This window comes from Peromyscus eremicus, chromosome 8b, assembly GCF_949786415.1.
Source record: "Peromyscus eremicus chromosome 8b, PerEre_H2_v1, whole genome shotgun sequence".
Lineage (NCBI taxonomy): Eukaryota > Metazoa > Chordata > Mammalia > Rodentia > Cricetidae > Peromyscus > Peromyscus eremicus.
In genome coordinates this window covers 12,498,816-12,514,974 of record NC_081424.1, presented here as the reverse complement: position 1 = coordinate 12,514,974, position 16,159 = coordinate 12,498,816, and positions in this window count along the sequence as shown.

The following is a 16,159-nucleotide window of genomic DNA, read 5'->3' as shown; positions in this document are numbered from 1 at the left end:
GACAATCCACATTTTCAGATGGAATATTCTCAACAACATGTGTTTTTTGTTTTGTTTTGTTTTGAGACAGGGTCATACTATGCAGTCCTGGAACTCACTATGTAGAGCAGGATGGTGTCAAACTCGCAGAGATCTGCCTACCTCTGCCTTCCAAGGACTGTAATTAAATGTGCTTACTACACAGAGCAGAAGTGTTTGTTTTATAACTACAAAAGTGAGCCAGTCTGTTATAGCAGATAACATAAGGAGCAATCGAGGTAAACTGGCTTATTACAGAGCCACTCAAGGGTCTTCATTTAACCTGTTGTTGTTGTTTCGAGACAGGGTTTCTCTGTATAACAGCCCCAGCTGTCCTGGAACTTGCTCTGCAGACTAGGCTGGCCTCAAACTCACAGAGATCCCCCTGCCTCTGCCTCCCTAGTGCTGGCATTAAAGGCGTCTACCACTATCGCCCAGCCATTTTGTGTGTGTATCATTTAACCTTTTAAAAAATGATTATGTATTCATGAGAAACACAGCAGCCGTTTTGTAAATAGCCTAGTAACGTACATACCCTATAAAAGAGTGTAGTATCGCTACAAAACTTGACGCTTGATTCCAAATTAAAATTGCTGTATTCAAATTAATGAGAGAAACATGAAGAAGCCTGATGGGTTGAGATTGTAGCTCAGTTAAGCCCTGGTTCGGTCCCCAACACTGCACAAAGGGGAATGATGGTGTGTGCCTATCATCTCAGCACTCGGGATGCAGAGTTGGAGGTCATCCTCGGGTACTCTAGAAGTTCAAGGTCAGCCTGGGGTACACGAGACACTATTGGGGTGGGCCCTGCAAAGACACAGGTGCTGTAACTGAACATAATGGTGAACTCCTTAGCCTCAGTGGCTGAAGGTGGAGGTAGGAGGCCCACGGGCAGGAGACCAGCCTGGGCTACAGATCATCTCCAAAAGACGAGGGTGGAGAGGACAGCTGGGACCGCTTATTAAATAGCAACTCGGCTGCAGGCCATGTTCAAAGGTCCTGTTCTCAAATCTGTAATCAGTAAACACACCTATCTACCAATTGCTGCATAATATGAACCCTCAGGGGTACTATAAACCCATAAGACCACTGTGTTTCCTACCAGTCTTTTTTTTTTTTCTGGGCATATTTCCTTTTTATTTACTATTTTTTTCCAAACAGAGTGACTGTGACGCTATCTCCAGAGTGGTTTAACTGAGGAGATGGCCCCTGGCTGTGGTCAGCACCATCCCATGGTCTGGTACCTCTCACTGAATAAACAGCGTTGAAGGGGAGAGCAACCTGAGTGTACCTTTCCTCCTGGCCGTCAAGTTATGGGGAATATCCCACATTCCCACCAAGTGAATTCTGCCATGCCATCCACACCATGGCGGATCATACACACTCACATTGTGAGCTAAAATGAACCTCCGCTGCCCTTATGGCAAGTCAGACACACTATTAGAAAGTCACTGACTGAGCCAGACTGTGGCGGCACATGCCTTCCAGCACTCGGGAGGCAGAGGCGGGCTGATCTCTGTGAGTTCGAGGCCAGCCTGGTTTACAGAGTGAGTTCCAGGACAGCCAGGGCTACACAGAGAAACGCTGTCTCAAAAAAAAATAAAATAAAATAAATGAAAAAGAAAGAAAAAGAAACTACTGCAACATGTTCACTAACAATAATTTCTTAGGTTATTAAATATTCTTCAAGAAGGTCATGATAGGGTTGGGATGAGGTCAGCAACAGAGAGCTTGCCTAGCATGTGGAAGGCCTTGGATTTAATTCTCAGTGCATTAAAATTGGTTTCTCTTTTACTCAGAAGCTTCTGCTTTGGAGATGGACTACAATTTAATCACGTTTCTATTTGGGGAGCATGAGTACTCTGGATCTCCGTTATTATGAATACTGTTACAACAGCTACCTCTTCCAAATCCTTTCATTTCTGGTAATTTTTTAGGACAATGTTCCAGATGTGAGACAGCTAATGAGTGGAAAATGTATGAATATTTTGTGCGAACTTTTGCTGCTCCGCTTGAGTCTTTTTTTTTTTTTTACCACACACTTGAATATTTTAGGAGCTGGTGCTCTGACATCACACCGTAGGCCTACAAATGAGCTTTTAAACAGAACTGCCTCCGCCAGCACGTGTGTGTGTGTGTGTGTGTGTGTGTGATGGTGTGTGTGTGATGGTATGTGTGTGTATGATGGGGTGTGTGTGTGTGTGTGTGTGTGTGTGATGGTGTGTGTGTGTGTGTGTGTGTGTAGCGGGGGCGGTGTATGACGGGGGGGGGGGGGGGGGATGACATTTCTGTGAGCACTGGTGTCTGCATGCCTCGGTGGCCCCTGTGTGGAATCAGTCCTCACCATCCGTTTGACTCTGAAGCAGCATCTCTCTTGTTTCTGCCGCTCTGCTAGGTATTCCAAGCTGGCTGATCTGTGAGCCTGTGAGCTTCCAGGTACTTCTGAGTGCTGGGGTCACAACAGCATCTGGCTTTTTAAGTGGGTGCCAGGGATCCAAACTCAGGTCATCAGGCTCGGCAGCAAGTGCCTTTACCCACTGAATTGGTCAGTGGTAAAGGCACCCCTCTCCCCAAATTATCTTCTTGATGGTCATTCTCTACATTCTCCAACATAAAAAAAAAAAAACAACAATTGTTTTGATGGTTTGATACACCATCTTGCTAAGTTTTCCGGGCTGCAGGATTTAGTGGCTCCTGCCTCCTCACTGCTAAGGTTACAGGCATGCTCCAAGCTGACTGGCCTTGGAGAAATTGGTGTGTTTGCTTGCTTGTTTATTTGTTTGTGGCTTTCAGTAGCCAGGCTGGCCTTGAACTCCCCACATAATACCAAACATTAACTTGAACTTCTGATCCTCCTGTCTCCACCCCTTGAGTACTGTATCATAGGTGTGAGACATCACAGCCAGTTTATGTTGTGTTGGAGACCAACCAAACCTAGAATTGTGTTCATACCAAGCACTCGCTCTATCAAGCAGGCTACCCTCCCCTCCCAGGAGTCCTTTAATTGATGCAAAAAGGACCAGACCTGATGCTTCAGTCTTCTTTGATAGTGATGGGACAGCCCTGGAGACCCCAGCAGCCTGCTCCAGGGCCTGCTTTGATCACACGAACACGAAGGTGTGGGGGCCCACAAACTTGAGGTTGGACTCAAGGTCAGAGAGTCAGAGTTTGTTGCTCTCCAAGGTACATAATAGGGTGCAAAGGCATGGTTACCAGGTGTCTTATACTTCAAGGCCTAATCACAAGATGCTTTGCCGTGGGGGCATGGTTACCAGGTGTTTTGAAGGGTCTACACTTGGTTGTATGTTGTGAAGGGGGAGGTCTTTTGCCTCTCCCCTTGCTAGTGTATAAAGGGCCCCTTAGAAATAAACTCGAGGCTGCTGGGTATTGACCCAGGGCCCTCCCAAAGCTATCCCGTGTTTCCTTTTTCTTCCTCTACTTCTTTATTTCCTACCTAGCATCTCCCAATTCCTCACTCCCCACTTCAAGGGAACCTTAGGTCAGGGCTGGACTCCAACACTGGGCTGGGCCCCAACATACCGGGGACATTCTGGTCCTTACACAGCACTGGGAAGTGCAGGATGATCTCCAAGGCTTCAGCATCTGCTGCCATCACAGTGAGCTCAGAGATGTCCCTAGTGAGGGTCTGGCTGCCTCACTGGCTGTTCTCCGAGGCTGCTTGTGGTTACGCCATGACTAAACAAGATCCAACAGTTTCTTGCTGAGGTGGGATTGGTAAGGGGATGGGCCTTTGAATTTACCTTAGCTTTGGTCATAGCTACAGTACAGGCTTGGCACTCTACATGAGTAGCTGATGTCAGAGAAGAAGCTGAAATGCTACCCAGAAATAGGAGCAACAGAAACAGGAGCAAAACTCCTGTAGAAATTAAAGTTTTCAACGATGTCTAAGGCTACTTATTCTCATAGGTCCCTGTGGTGATATTTTGTTTGTACACCCCAATAAAGCTTATCTGATGATCAGAGGAAAAAGCCAGCCACTATATTAAACATAGAGGTTAGGCAGTGGTGGCACAAGCCTTAACCCTAGCATTCGGGAGGCAGAGATTCATCTGGATCTCTGTGAGTTCAGGGCCACACTGGGAACAGAGCCAGGCGTGGTAGCACGTGCCTTTAATTCCTAGCACTAGTTAACCATGGAGGTCTGGAGGTCTGTACAGACAGACAGGAAGTGATAGAGCTGGGTGGAAAGAGGAAGTGATGTAGCTGGGCAGAGAGAGGAAGTAAGAGGGCAGGGACAGAAAGGTATATAGGCGTGGGCATACAGGAAGTAGGTCTCTCTGGAGGTTGAGGAGTTGGTGAGGTGAGGTTAGCTGTGGCTTGCCCTATTGCTCTGATCTCTCACTTTTTACCCCAATATCTCGCTCCAGGTTTTTTTTTGTTTTTTGTTTTTTTTTTTATTAATAAGACCGTTTAGCAATTCGTCTTACAGGTCCCATCGTCTCTTGCTAGGATTATCGTCAGGTGTTCTGGGCTCATGTCATTTTTCATTCTCTGTTTTCATTGTCTGTTTGGGGAAATGAGATTCTTCTCTTTAAAAACTTCTAACTCGTTATTGCCGATAAGCAAGAAAACAATGATGGTGTATGTGGTTATATGATCCCACCACGATACCATATTATGGTTTGATATGTCAGAAAAAAATTAAAATACAGTGCTTTGATTGTAATTAAGCGATTTTTAAAAACTAACCTGTCATTGACAGTAAAGTCTGTTTTACAAAACTAAGATAATTAACACAAGCCTTTAAAGGCTCTTTTTAAAAAATCAACTTTATAGTTTAGATTAGACCCAAAGTATCCTATAACTTAATAGATAAACTTTTAGCTATGGGCACACATTTACCCATTTTATTTTTCTTTATGTTTGGTTGAGGGGGGTTGGCAGTGTGTGTGAGGGGGCCGGAAGTTAGGGGGTTTGGCAATGAGTGTGTGTAGGCCTGAAGTTAATGTCAGCTGACTTCAGTTGCTCTCCACTTTAGTTACTGAACCCAGAAATTGCCAGTTCCAGTGGGTCTTGCTAATCAGCTTGCCCTGGGGATCCCTGTCTCTTCCTGAGGTTCCATGTGACTCCCATGCCTCCTACTTTTACAGGCATTCTAGGGATCCAAACCAGTACTCACATCTGCCCTGCGGGTGTCTTATCCATTGACTCATCCCCCCCCCCCCCCCCGCCGCCAGCTTTACATTTCTAATTGAAATAACACCAACATTTCCTTTGTTCTAAACCAACAACTTCCGCCAGTGACTTATGTCTGTAGATACTTCGATTTTTATCTAAAATGTCTGCAAGAACAAAATGCTGTAAATCAGGTCTTCTGCAGTTGACTGTTCCCCTCAGGCTTTCCAGAGAACAGGACAGAGATCGCCCCAGGCTCCTTCCCTGAACATTGCACAGGCTGCTGCTCTCCCTGTCCACCTCCTCTCTGGGGAGCATGACATGGGCCAGGAGTCTGGTCTTCAGCTCTTCGTGTACCAGAATCTAATGATTTCCCTGAACCAGGGCCATTTGGCTTCAAGGGAGTAATTCATTCTAAGCAAATGCACATGAAACTAATTGAGAATTTGCAGTACAATCTTTGAGCATAATTTCATGGACTGTCAAGCCAACTTGAATATTCTAGTGGCTTTTGCAGGGCCTTCCCTTCCCAGAGGGAAATATCTGTGTGTCTATCAAAAGGCTCATAGGGGACCCTAGACCAGGTTAAGAAGACTGGAAAGATCACAGAAAATGTCTCCACCCTATGACACCAGGATACTTTCCACCCCAGACCTGTTCCATCTACAGAAGTCACAAACTCTGGTGACAAAGGTGTCACAAAATGAGCTCTGAGGCAAGCCTGGTCAAATGCAGGTCTGTAAACCCGGCACCTGCGGCTGAAATGGGAGGGTTCCGAGTTCCAATCAACCTGAGCTATAAAGCAAGATGTTGGCTCAGAAGAAGAAAGATGGAAGGAAGGAATAAAGGAAAGAAGGAGGGAGTGTGGAAGAAAGGAGGAAGGGAGGAAGTGGGGATGGGGGAAGTCAGTTTCTGCCAGTTCCCATTTTCACATTTGTGTGACTATGACCAAGTCATCTGCTTTCAAGTGCTGAGAGCCCATTACAGTTCTTCAGTGTCTGCTTTTCTGTTTAGTTTTAGAGTTTGAGTCTACCATGTCACACACGCTAAGCAATCTCTCTTCCACTGAGCCTCATCCATAGCCCCCTCTTTTTTTAAAAAAAAAACTGTTTTACTCTGAGAAGGGGTCTCATTACATTATCCAGGCTGGCCTTGAACTCACTCTGTAGTCTAGGCAGACTTTGAAATTGAGATCCTCCTCTGCCTCCCAAGCAGTTAGGATGACAGGCACACCGTGAGGCCCAGCCAACTCCATGTCTTTACTCCTTCTTTTTGGCCTGGATGAGAGTTGAAATATATGTTTTTCAAATGTCAGCATTCCAGTAACACTGGCACTATCTTATTACAGAATAATGTAGAGACCATCATTACCTGGCCCTGCCATTTAGAGGAGCCAGGAAAACAGACATGGATGTTGTGGCATATTATTTTAAGATGTGTTGCATTTGTTTATGCTGTGGAACATTTGTTTTAATGATGCAAAGATGTATTGCATTCTTTTATGTTGCATTTGTTTAACTATGTGAAGCTGTGTTACCTTGCCTGTTTAAAACACCTGATTGGTCTAATAAGGAGCTGAACGGCCAATAGCAAGGCAGGAGAAAGGATGGGTGGGGCTGGCAGGCAGAGAGAATAAATAGAGGGAAAAGCAAGAGAGGATCTAGGAGAAAGAGGAGAAGAGGACTCTAGGGGCCAGCCACCCAGCCACCCAGCTAGCCACGGAGAAAGAAATAAAGAAAGGTATACAGAAACAGAGAAAGGTAAAAGACCAGAAGCAAAAGAGAGATGGGATAACTTAAGAAAAGCTGGTTAGAATCAAGCCAAGCTAAGGCAGGTCATTTATAAGTAATAAGATTCCATGTGTGTATTTATTTGGGAGCTGGGTGGTGAACCCCAAAAGACTAAAAGAGTAAAAACAACCAAGTACATATGGAAACAACCATGAGCAGCTAATTACGATTGAAATAATTGAAAGCAAATACATTTAAAATTCAGTTGTTCATTCTCACTAACCCTGATTCAATGTCTGATAATCACATGTGGGCAGTAGCTTCCATACTGGGCAGTTATGATGTAGATACTGGCACCACCACAGAAGTTCTACTGAACAGCACTGACCTCAGGAGCAGGGCCATAGTACCTCTTTCTGCCCCGGGCTAATCAGTCAATTCTGCATGCCAATTTTTAAATGAGGCATAAACAAGCAAAATAACTCAGAAAAGGGTAATCGCAAGGCTAAAGACAAAATTTACAGAGTAGTAGAGAACTGGGGCTATTTAAAAAGAGGAAAACTCTGTGGTGAAGATTGTGTTTTCAAATACCAAAGGACTATCATAGGCATAAGTGTTGTGCCCAGGTCACAAGAACCCCAAGCAAAACCACCACAGAGCCAGTATTCAATGCAAGCACACAGAGGTTTTTTAATAACAAAACAAGCAAGCTTGGTCTGCCATCCAACATCCAACACAGCGGGTGGAGGAGAACGGCCTGAGCACTCACTTTAAGGGGTTTATATAGGAAAGGTTTACATGCAGCTTGGGGTTGGACCAGAGGGCTAGGGTGAGGTAGTTCTTTGAAGTTACTGGCTGAACTATAAGCATGAGGTTACTGATGCTAACAGGATTCAGGGTATCTACAAAGACATAAATTTTTACTCCCTATGTCCTGCTTTTGTTGAACCCAGGATATACACATTCAGATTTATTGTTCCAGTCCTACTCTCCTCTAAGGTCAACTTCTGGTCAGTTGAGCCCATTACTGCCCATATCTTGTTTTGCCAAGTCCAGGACACATAGATTTATTGTCCCAGCCTTATAAGTTCAACTTTTGGTCACTTCTAAAACTGCTAGTCAGCAAATACCTTTGGAGGAGGGGAGGGGGAAGCATCTCTCAAGATGGCTACTGATTTTTCCCTTTCATAAGGAATCAATATTGTCTCATGTAATTTAAAGATAGAATTAAAGTCATGTCCCAGAGGAACAAAGATTACTAGCTCAGCAAAGGAAGTGTGTGTGTGTTTGCGCCATGTGTGTGCACATGCACATGCGGGAGCATGTGGGAATCAGAAGACAACCACAAGTATCGTTTCTTGGATGCTGTCCACTTTTTTTTTTTTTAAACGGAGTCTATTACTGGTCCAGAACTTTCCTAGCTGGCTAGGCTGCCTGGCTGTAAATCCCAAGGATGTTCCTGTCTCTACCACTCCAATGCTGGGACTACAAGCACTTGCCACTTAGCTGGCTTAGGATGCACTTCTCTATTAAAATTGCCAGAAGGAATAATCTCCATGCTGGGAAAGCAAGATCTGAGGACCTACCATGTGCAAAACACTGGGCTAAGCTCTTTCCCGCCACACGTGGTTCCTGAAGTATAGTGTGAAATTGCTAAGATTGGGGGGGTCATAAAAGACATGGCCAGGCAGGACTTTGATCTCAGGCACAGGCAGGATGATCTCTGTGAGTTCAAGAAAGTAAAAGGGGATCCAGTTTGAAAGAAGGGATCAGTGGGAGGAAGAGGATGAAAGAGGATAATGAGGATGGATATTGTTAAAATGCATTATCAACATGTATAAAATGTCATAACAAGACTCATTAGTTTGTGTAATTAACATATGCTAACAAAAACATTAAGAGATTACTAAACTGAGCGTGGTAGCACATACATATAATCCATGCACTTGAGAGGTTGAGGCAGGGCAATTTTGACTTTGAGGCCAGTCTGGTCTACATAAGGAGATTCTGTCTCAATAAACCAGGAAGAGGGCCTAGAGAGATGTCTCACTGGTTAAGAGCACTGGCTGCTCTTTCAGAGGACCCCAGCTGGGCTCCCAGCACCCAGCCATGACAGCTCCGTTCCAGGAGACCCAATGTAAGCACTGTGAGCATGTGGTACACACAATCATGCAGGAAAAGTACCCGTGCACATACGATAGCAATAGAAAGTAAAGTTTTATATATAAAAAAAGAAACCAGAAAGAAAGACAAAAAGAACTACTATACATTAATTAGATACAGGAATATTACTAGCTAAAAATTAACTTTAAAAATACTTATAAAGACTGAAACCAAAAAATAGGAAGCTGTAGCTCTCTAAGCAAGTAACAGCATACAAACATATAAACCATAAGGTCTGGGGAGATGGCTCAGTTGCTAAAGTGTTCGCCACACAAGCATGGGGACCTGAGTTCAGATCCCCAGCTCCCAGAAGGGGAAAAAAAACTGGCACAACAGCTCAACCATAATCATGTTGTCAGGGAGGCAGAGACAGGACAACCCCAAGAACTTGTTGGCCAGCCAATCTGGCAGCGTCATCAAGATCCAAGTTCACCTGGAGAGAAACTGAACACACTAGAAGTCAACTTCTGGCCTCCACATACACACTCACCCATATATGTGTGTACATACACTCACACAGTGCACACACAAATAGGTAAGGGAAGTAGCACGCACCTTAAGATTATTTCTCTCCACATTAATCCATTCCTGGTGGGAGTGCAAACTTGTACAGCCACTTGGAAATCACTGTGGCTATTCTTCAGGAAGATGGGGATTGACCTCAAGACCCAGCTATACCACTCTTGGGCATATACCCAAAGGATGCTTCATCCTAGCACGGAGACACTTGCTCAAGCATACTCATTACTGCTCTATGATAATATCCAGAAAACGGAAACAACCTAGATGTCCCTCAACAGAAGACTGGATAAAGAAATGTGGTACATTTACACAATGAAATATCACTCAGCCATTAAAAAAAAATGACACCATGAAGTTTTCAGGTAAATGGATAGAACTAGAAAAAAATCATCCTGAGTGAGGTATCCCAGACCCAGAAAGACAAATATGGTATGTATTCCCTTCTATGTGAATATTAGCTGTTAAATCAATGAGAACCATGTTACAATCCATGGAACCACAGGGTAGATATAGAGGAAGATACTAGGGAGAACAGATAGATATTGTTAGGAAAGGGAAATAGAATAAATAGTTATGGATGGATTGTGGGGGCTGGAACAGGAAGATCAAGTCGGGGGAGGGAGACAGAAAGATAGGGGAGAGAATACCAGGGAGAACAGACATCTAAAATTAAGGCCCATTTGAGGGGTAGTGGAAACCTAATACATAATGATTAGCTTCCTAGAATACACACATATATGAAGGTGATCTAAATGTAACCGCCAAACAGTGAGGGAGGGAGAGCCCCAACTGGCCGTCTCTTCTCACCAAATCAAACTTCCAGGACCAGTAGTGGGTTACATCTAATAAAGTTGTTGGCCAAAGGGGTCTTGTGGGAATCCCTAAACAACCCACCAGGCCATTGTCAAGATAATAGGTTGCTCCCCACAAACTGACATCAAGGCCCCATTGCTGAAGACAACACCCACATAACTCATTGAACATGGAGAAGTTGAGCTGGTGCCTCCACAGAGCCTGCACACCCGTGTTCTAGAGTCTTTGGCTCAGGAAGGTACTCTGCATGCTATCAAAGGAGAAACATACACACCAAACCAATCACAAACCCTTTATCTACAGTGGTGACCTGCCTGCAAGATATGCTAGGGCAATGGTGGCACAAAGCTCATGGGAGTCACCAACCAATTATCTGACTTGACTTAAGCCCACTCCACAAGACGGAACCCATACTTGACACTGCTTGGGTGACAAAGAACCAGAGACTAGACAGCCCGGGGACCTAGGGTGAAAACAAATACTGTTGATCTAAAAAAAAAAAAAAATACTGACAAAATCATTCCTAATGACCTTCTATTATATTCTTAGATCATTCCTTGTTCAGCCATCAGAGACCCACAGCCAGACACTGTGCAGAGAATAGAGACATTGGAACACTCAACCCTAAATTTGATGTCTCCATTGAATCCCTCCCCCAGGGCTTCAGGGAACCTTGTGGAAGAGGTGGCAGAAAGAGTGTAAGAGCCAGAGGAGATGGGGGACACCAAGGAAATGGGGTGCTATAAATCAACAGGATTGATGCACATATGGATTTACAGAGACCAAGGCAGCATGCACAGGTATGCACAGGTCCTCTGCATATATATTATGTCTTCCAGGTTAGTGTTTTTATGGGATTCCTGAGTGTGAATGAGTGGGTCTCTGATTCTTTTTTTTTTTTTCTTTTTTCTTTTTTTTGTTTTTCGAGACAGGGTTTCTCTGTGTAGCTTTGCGCCTTTCCTGGAACTCACTTGGTAGCCCAGGCTGGCCTCGAACTCACAGAGATCCGCCTGGCTCTGCCTCCCGAGTGCTGGGATTAAAGGCGTGCGCCACCACCGCCCGGCGGGTCTCTGATTCTTGTGCCTTCTCTTGGGCTCTTTTCCTTCTGTTTGTCTTGTTCAACTCAGATATGACAGTTTTTGTTTCATCTTATTACATTTTATTTTGTTATATTTTATTTTATTTTTGGTTTTTTGAGACAGGGTTTCTTTGTGTAGTTTTGGTGCCTTTCCTGAAACTCACTCTGTAGCCCAGGCTGGCCTTGAACTCACAGAGATCTGCCTGCCTCTGCCTCCTGAGTGCTGGGATTAAAGAAGTGTGCCACCACCGCCTGGCATTGTATTTTATTACTATCCCTTATTATTAGAACCCTGTTCTTTTCTACTGAGAGACTAAAAGGAGTGAATCCAGATGAGAGGAGAGGTGGGGAGGACCTGGGAGGAGTAGAGGGAGGGGAAACCATAATCAGGATATATTGTGTGAGAGAAGAATCTATTTTCAATAAAACAGGAAAAAAGTTTAAAAAAAAAAAAAAAGACCTGTGAACTTGGCACAGTGTAGATTCGCCTGAAAGGTGTCTCAGCTGAATGATCATCTTTATCAGGTTGGTCTGTGGACATGTCTCTGAAGGAAGGTCTTCACGGTTAATTAATGCAAGATGACCTGGCCCACTGTGGGTGGCACTATTCCTGGGTCCATGGTCTTGGGTTGTATAAGAAAATTAACTAAGCATGAAGTCTGTGAGCCAGCCAGAGAGCAAGCCAGCAAGCTGTGGTCCTCACTGGTTCCTGCCTCTAGGTTCCTCCGTTGAGTTCCTGCCCTGACCTCCCTCCATGGTAAATTGTGACCTATAATTGTGAGATGAAATACACCCCTTTTCACCCCCCAAAACAAACAAGCACACAAACAAAAGGCAATGCTTAAGTTGCTCTCTATTCACAGTTCAGACATGTTGAATGAAGAAAACTGGAAAACAAAGCCAGGAAATACTGACTTTATTCACATCCCCACTGTTGGAATCCATATACACGGCTACACGGCCAAGATATTTTTTCTTCCTATTCACTATTCTTAAAAAAAAAAAAAAAAAAAAAAGAGCCTGCAATGTTTCCCTGTGTTGATATTCTTAGGCATCATGCTTTGCAGTGATTAGCAATAATTCTACTAAATGCATATGCAGAACTTATCTAACTGAGCCAGTGCTAGGCCTAGAGAGGTTATTTCCATGTGATTTTATTACAGTTGGTGCCACAGTGGATACAGACCCTTGCATTTGTAATCTTAGGCACTGAAGGTTAGTCCCTTAGAACAAATATCACAAAGAGCTGGGGTTTTGTTTTATAACCCAAAAACCTGTTACAGAAGACCCCTAAAGCCCTCGCCCTTGGAAGGCATCTCACACCAAGTCCGTTTCACCTGAGACCATCAGAGTTCAGGAGTTACAGGGATGCAGCACACCGGCACGGTGGGTTGGGGGCTCGTACAAGGTGCGCAACACAAAGGAAGTGACTGCTACTTTATCACAGCAAACAGTTTCACAGGATGTGGCTTCATCCCCATCTACACCACAGGCGAGAAAGGTGAAGGAGTCCAGCAATGTACACGAGAAAGCCAGCACCTGAATTCAATTCGGGCTCCTGCCACAGCCCAAATTACACCTGATTTGTCCTCCTGCCTTGACAAAGACTGAAAATTGGTGTGACTCCAAACACTCCATACTTCAAGGCCCTGAAACTTTCCCTTCATCCACCATCAAAATATTTTTGGCAGGTGTGTGGGGAGAGGAAATTACCGTGCCCCCCCCCCCAAATATTCATTTTCCCTTTGTTATTTATTTGTTTGTTTGGGGGGAGGGACACACACATGTCACTGCACACAAAGGACAGTATACAGGAGTAGGTTTCTCCTTCTACTATCTGGGTAGTGGAGACAGAACTCAGGTCGCGCAGGCCTGTGGTACCTCAATGCCCTATCTCTTGCTTTTCTTTTCCTTTCTTTCTTTCCTTTTTTTTCCCTTTCCTTCTTGAGACAGTGTCTCCCTATATAGCACTGGCTGGCCTGGAATTCACTTTGTAGATCAGGCCAGCCTGAAACTCTTACAGATCCTCCTGCCTCTGCCTCCTGAGTGCTGGAAGTAAAAGCATATGCCTCCTTCTCCAGATACAGGAACTATCACTGTAGCCCATATTCCTTTGTTTTTACAGCTTCTGAATCAACATCAGCTTCCACTTCTCTATAGGTGCTGTTTCTGAAATGAATGATAAGCAGCGCTGGTGACTGGTGGAAAGGTCGCGGTCATGACAGATTCCATTTGCTTAGTAGCGGAGAGCTTTATTAGGAAGAGGGAAAGGAGGGATAAAAGGACCAGGCCTGGGGAGAAAAGAGAGAGAAAGATAGTGGGGTGGGGGGAGAGGAGCAGAGCAGAGAGAGAGGGTGGGATCTGTGTGGTGATATTGTGTCCCCCAAAATATTGTACACCCTAATAAACTTATCTGGGGTCAGAGAACAGAACAGCCACTAGATATAGAGGCCAGAAAATGGTGGCACTCATACCTTTAATCCTAGCATTCTGAAGGCAGAGATCCATTACAATCTCTGTGAGTTCAAAGCCACACTGGAAACAGTCAGGCATGGTGACACATGCCTTTAATTCCAGGGAGTGATGGCAGGAGGAAGAAAGGTATATAAGGCATGAGGAGCAGAAACTAGAAGCTTTTGGCTGGTTAAGCTTTTAGGTTTTTGAGCAGCAGTTCAGCTAAGATCCATTTGGATGAGGACTCAGAGGCTTCCGGTCTGAGGAAACAAGAACAGCTGAGGAATTGGTGAGGTGAGGTTAGCTGTGGCTTGTTCTGCTTCTCTGATCTTCCAGTATTCACCCCAATACCTGGCTCCAGGTTTGTTTTTATTAATAAGACCTTTTAAGATTCGTGCTACAGGTTTGCGTCCGGCTTTTAAGGGCTCCTGGTATAGAGCTACACCACGCATGTACTGATATCGTGACCACACCGTGCGCACGTAGTCGCCAGCGCACACTGGTGACATAAGACACAAGACCTTTTGCTTAACCCCTAGACTGTGCATGTGCTGTCATGCAGCTGGAGTGAGGGCAGAATTCTAACAGTTTCTTCTAGGACAGAAAAATGAGAACGGAAAATTTGATCCCAAGTTCCACTTTTCCTGTTATAAACGGTATAGTCCGTCCTTCCTCCCTCCCATCCTCCCTTCGTGTGTGTGTGTGTGTGTGTGTGTGTGTGTGTGTGTGTGTGTGAATTGGATCTAGAGTTTTACACATGCTATGCAAGCGTTCTATCACTTAGCTGTATTCCCAGTCTGATATCTTTGACTTTTGTAAGCATGTGGATGTGGTTGAGATGGTACTTTGAATGTTATTTCACCCTTTTGTTTATTTATACTTTTCAATTTTCCTGTAATGAACTTTTATTTACTAATATCATATAATAAGCTATATAAAAATACTTCAATGCAAAATAGATTCTTAACCCACATATGATTATTTTACCCTCAAATGAATATCTCTGTGGGAAAACTCCTATTAATATCCATATATCTTACCACCCAACAGTTTTGACAGTCATAAAGCAGTGCTGGTATTTCATGGAGACCAAACCCAAGGCCTTATACTTACCAGACAGCTCTACTACTGAGCTAAATCCCTGGCCACTTAACAATTTTTACTTTTATCTATTATTGTGTGTGCATGCCATAGCTGGGCTGTGGAGACAACTTTGGGAGTAGGTTCTCTCTTTCTACCACATGAGTTGCAGAGATCAAGCTCAAATCGTCGGGGCTTGACAGCAAGCACATTTGATCGCTGAACCATCTTGCTGGCCCCAGGGGTAAAATTTTTAAGACTGAATTTGACTTCATCCCAACTCACTCTTGGAAATTGGAGAGAATCGTTGAGTTTCTTTGCATTGTGGTTTCTGGCCATATTTCAGTCGAAGACTTCTTCTCTGACCTGGCTCAAATTGGAAATGATTGAGATTTGATAGTCGAACAGCCTTTGAAAACTATTATTTCTATATCCACTGTCCTGGTTAGTTTTTCTGTCAACTTGACACAAGTTAGAGTCGTTTGGGAGAAAAGAACCAAGAAAATAACTCCGTAAGATTAGACAGGAAACAGGCAAGCCTGTAGGGCATTTCCTTCATTTGTGATTGATGGGCTTCCCAGCCCATTATGGGTGGGGATAGCCTTGGCTAGCAATCCTGGGTGCTATAAAATGGGCAGAGCAAGCCATGAGGATCAAGCCAGTAAGCAGCTCCCCTCCATGACCTCTGCATCAGCTCCTGCCTCCAGGTTCCTGCCCTGTTTGAATCTCTGCCCTGACTGCCTTTGAGGATGGACTGTGATTCGGAAGTGTAAGCAAAATCCTCCCCGCCCCGAGTTACTTTTGGTCATGGTGTTTCATCCCAACAACAGAAACCCTAACTAAGACATTCACTAATAGTCACTTCTTAATTTTAAAAATGTGAGGGAGTTAGTCTGGCACATTTACTAAAAGCCTCTCCAAACAACCTTCAAAAGTTGACAGCCTGACTAATTTCCAAGCTGGACACTAAACCGTCATTGTAGCTGCCTGAAGGTCAGCAAGAGCAAGAGTGGCTCACGTCAGCACCAGCGTAAGGTTATAGTTTAACCGGTGGATCCCATTTAAGGTGACCACATCCCTACACAGAAAATAGTGTGTGTTCAGCAAGTTTTATCTGGTTTCTTCTCTGAGACACAAAGGGATTTACAATTGAGTAATAATGGAT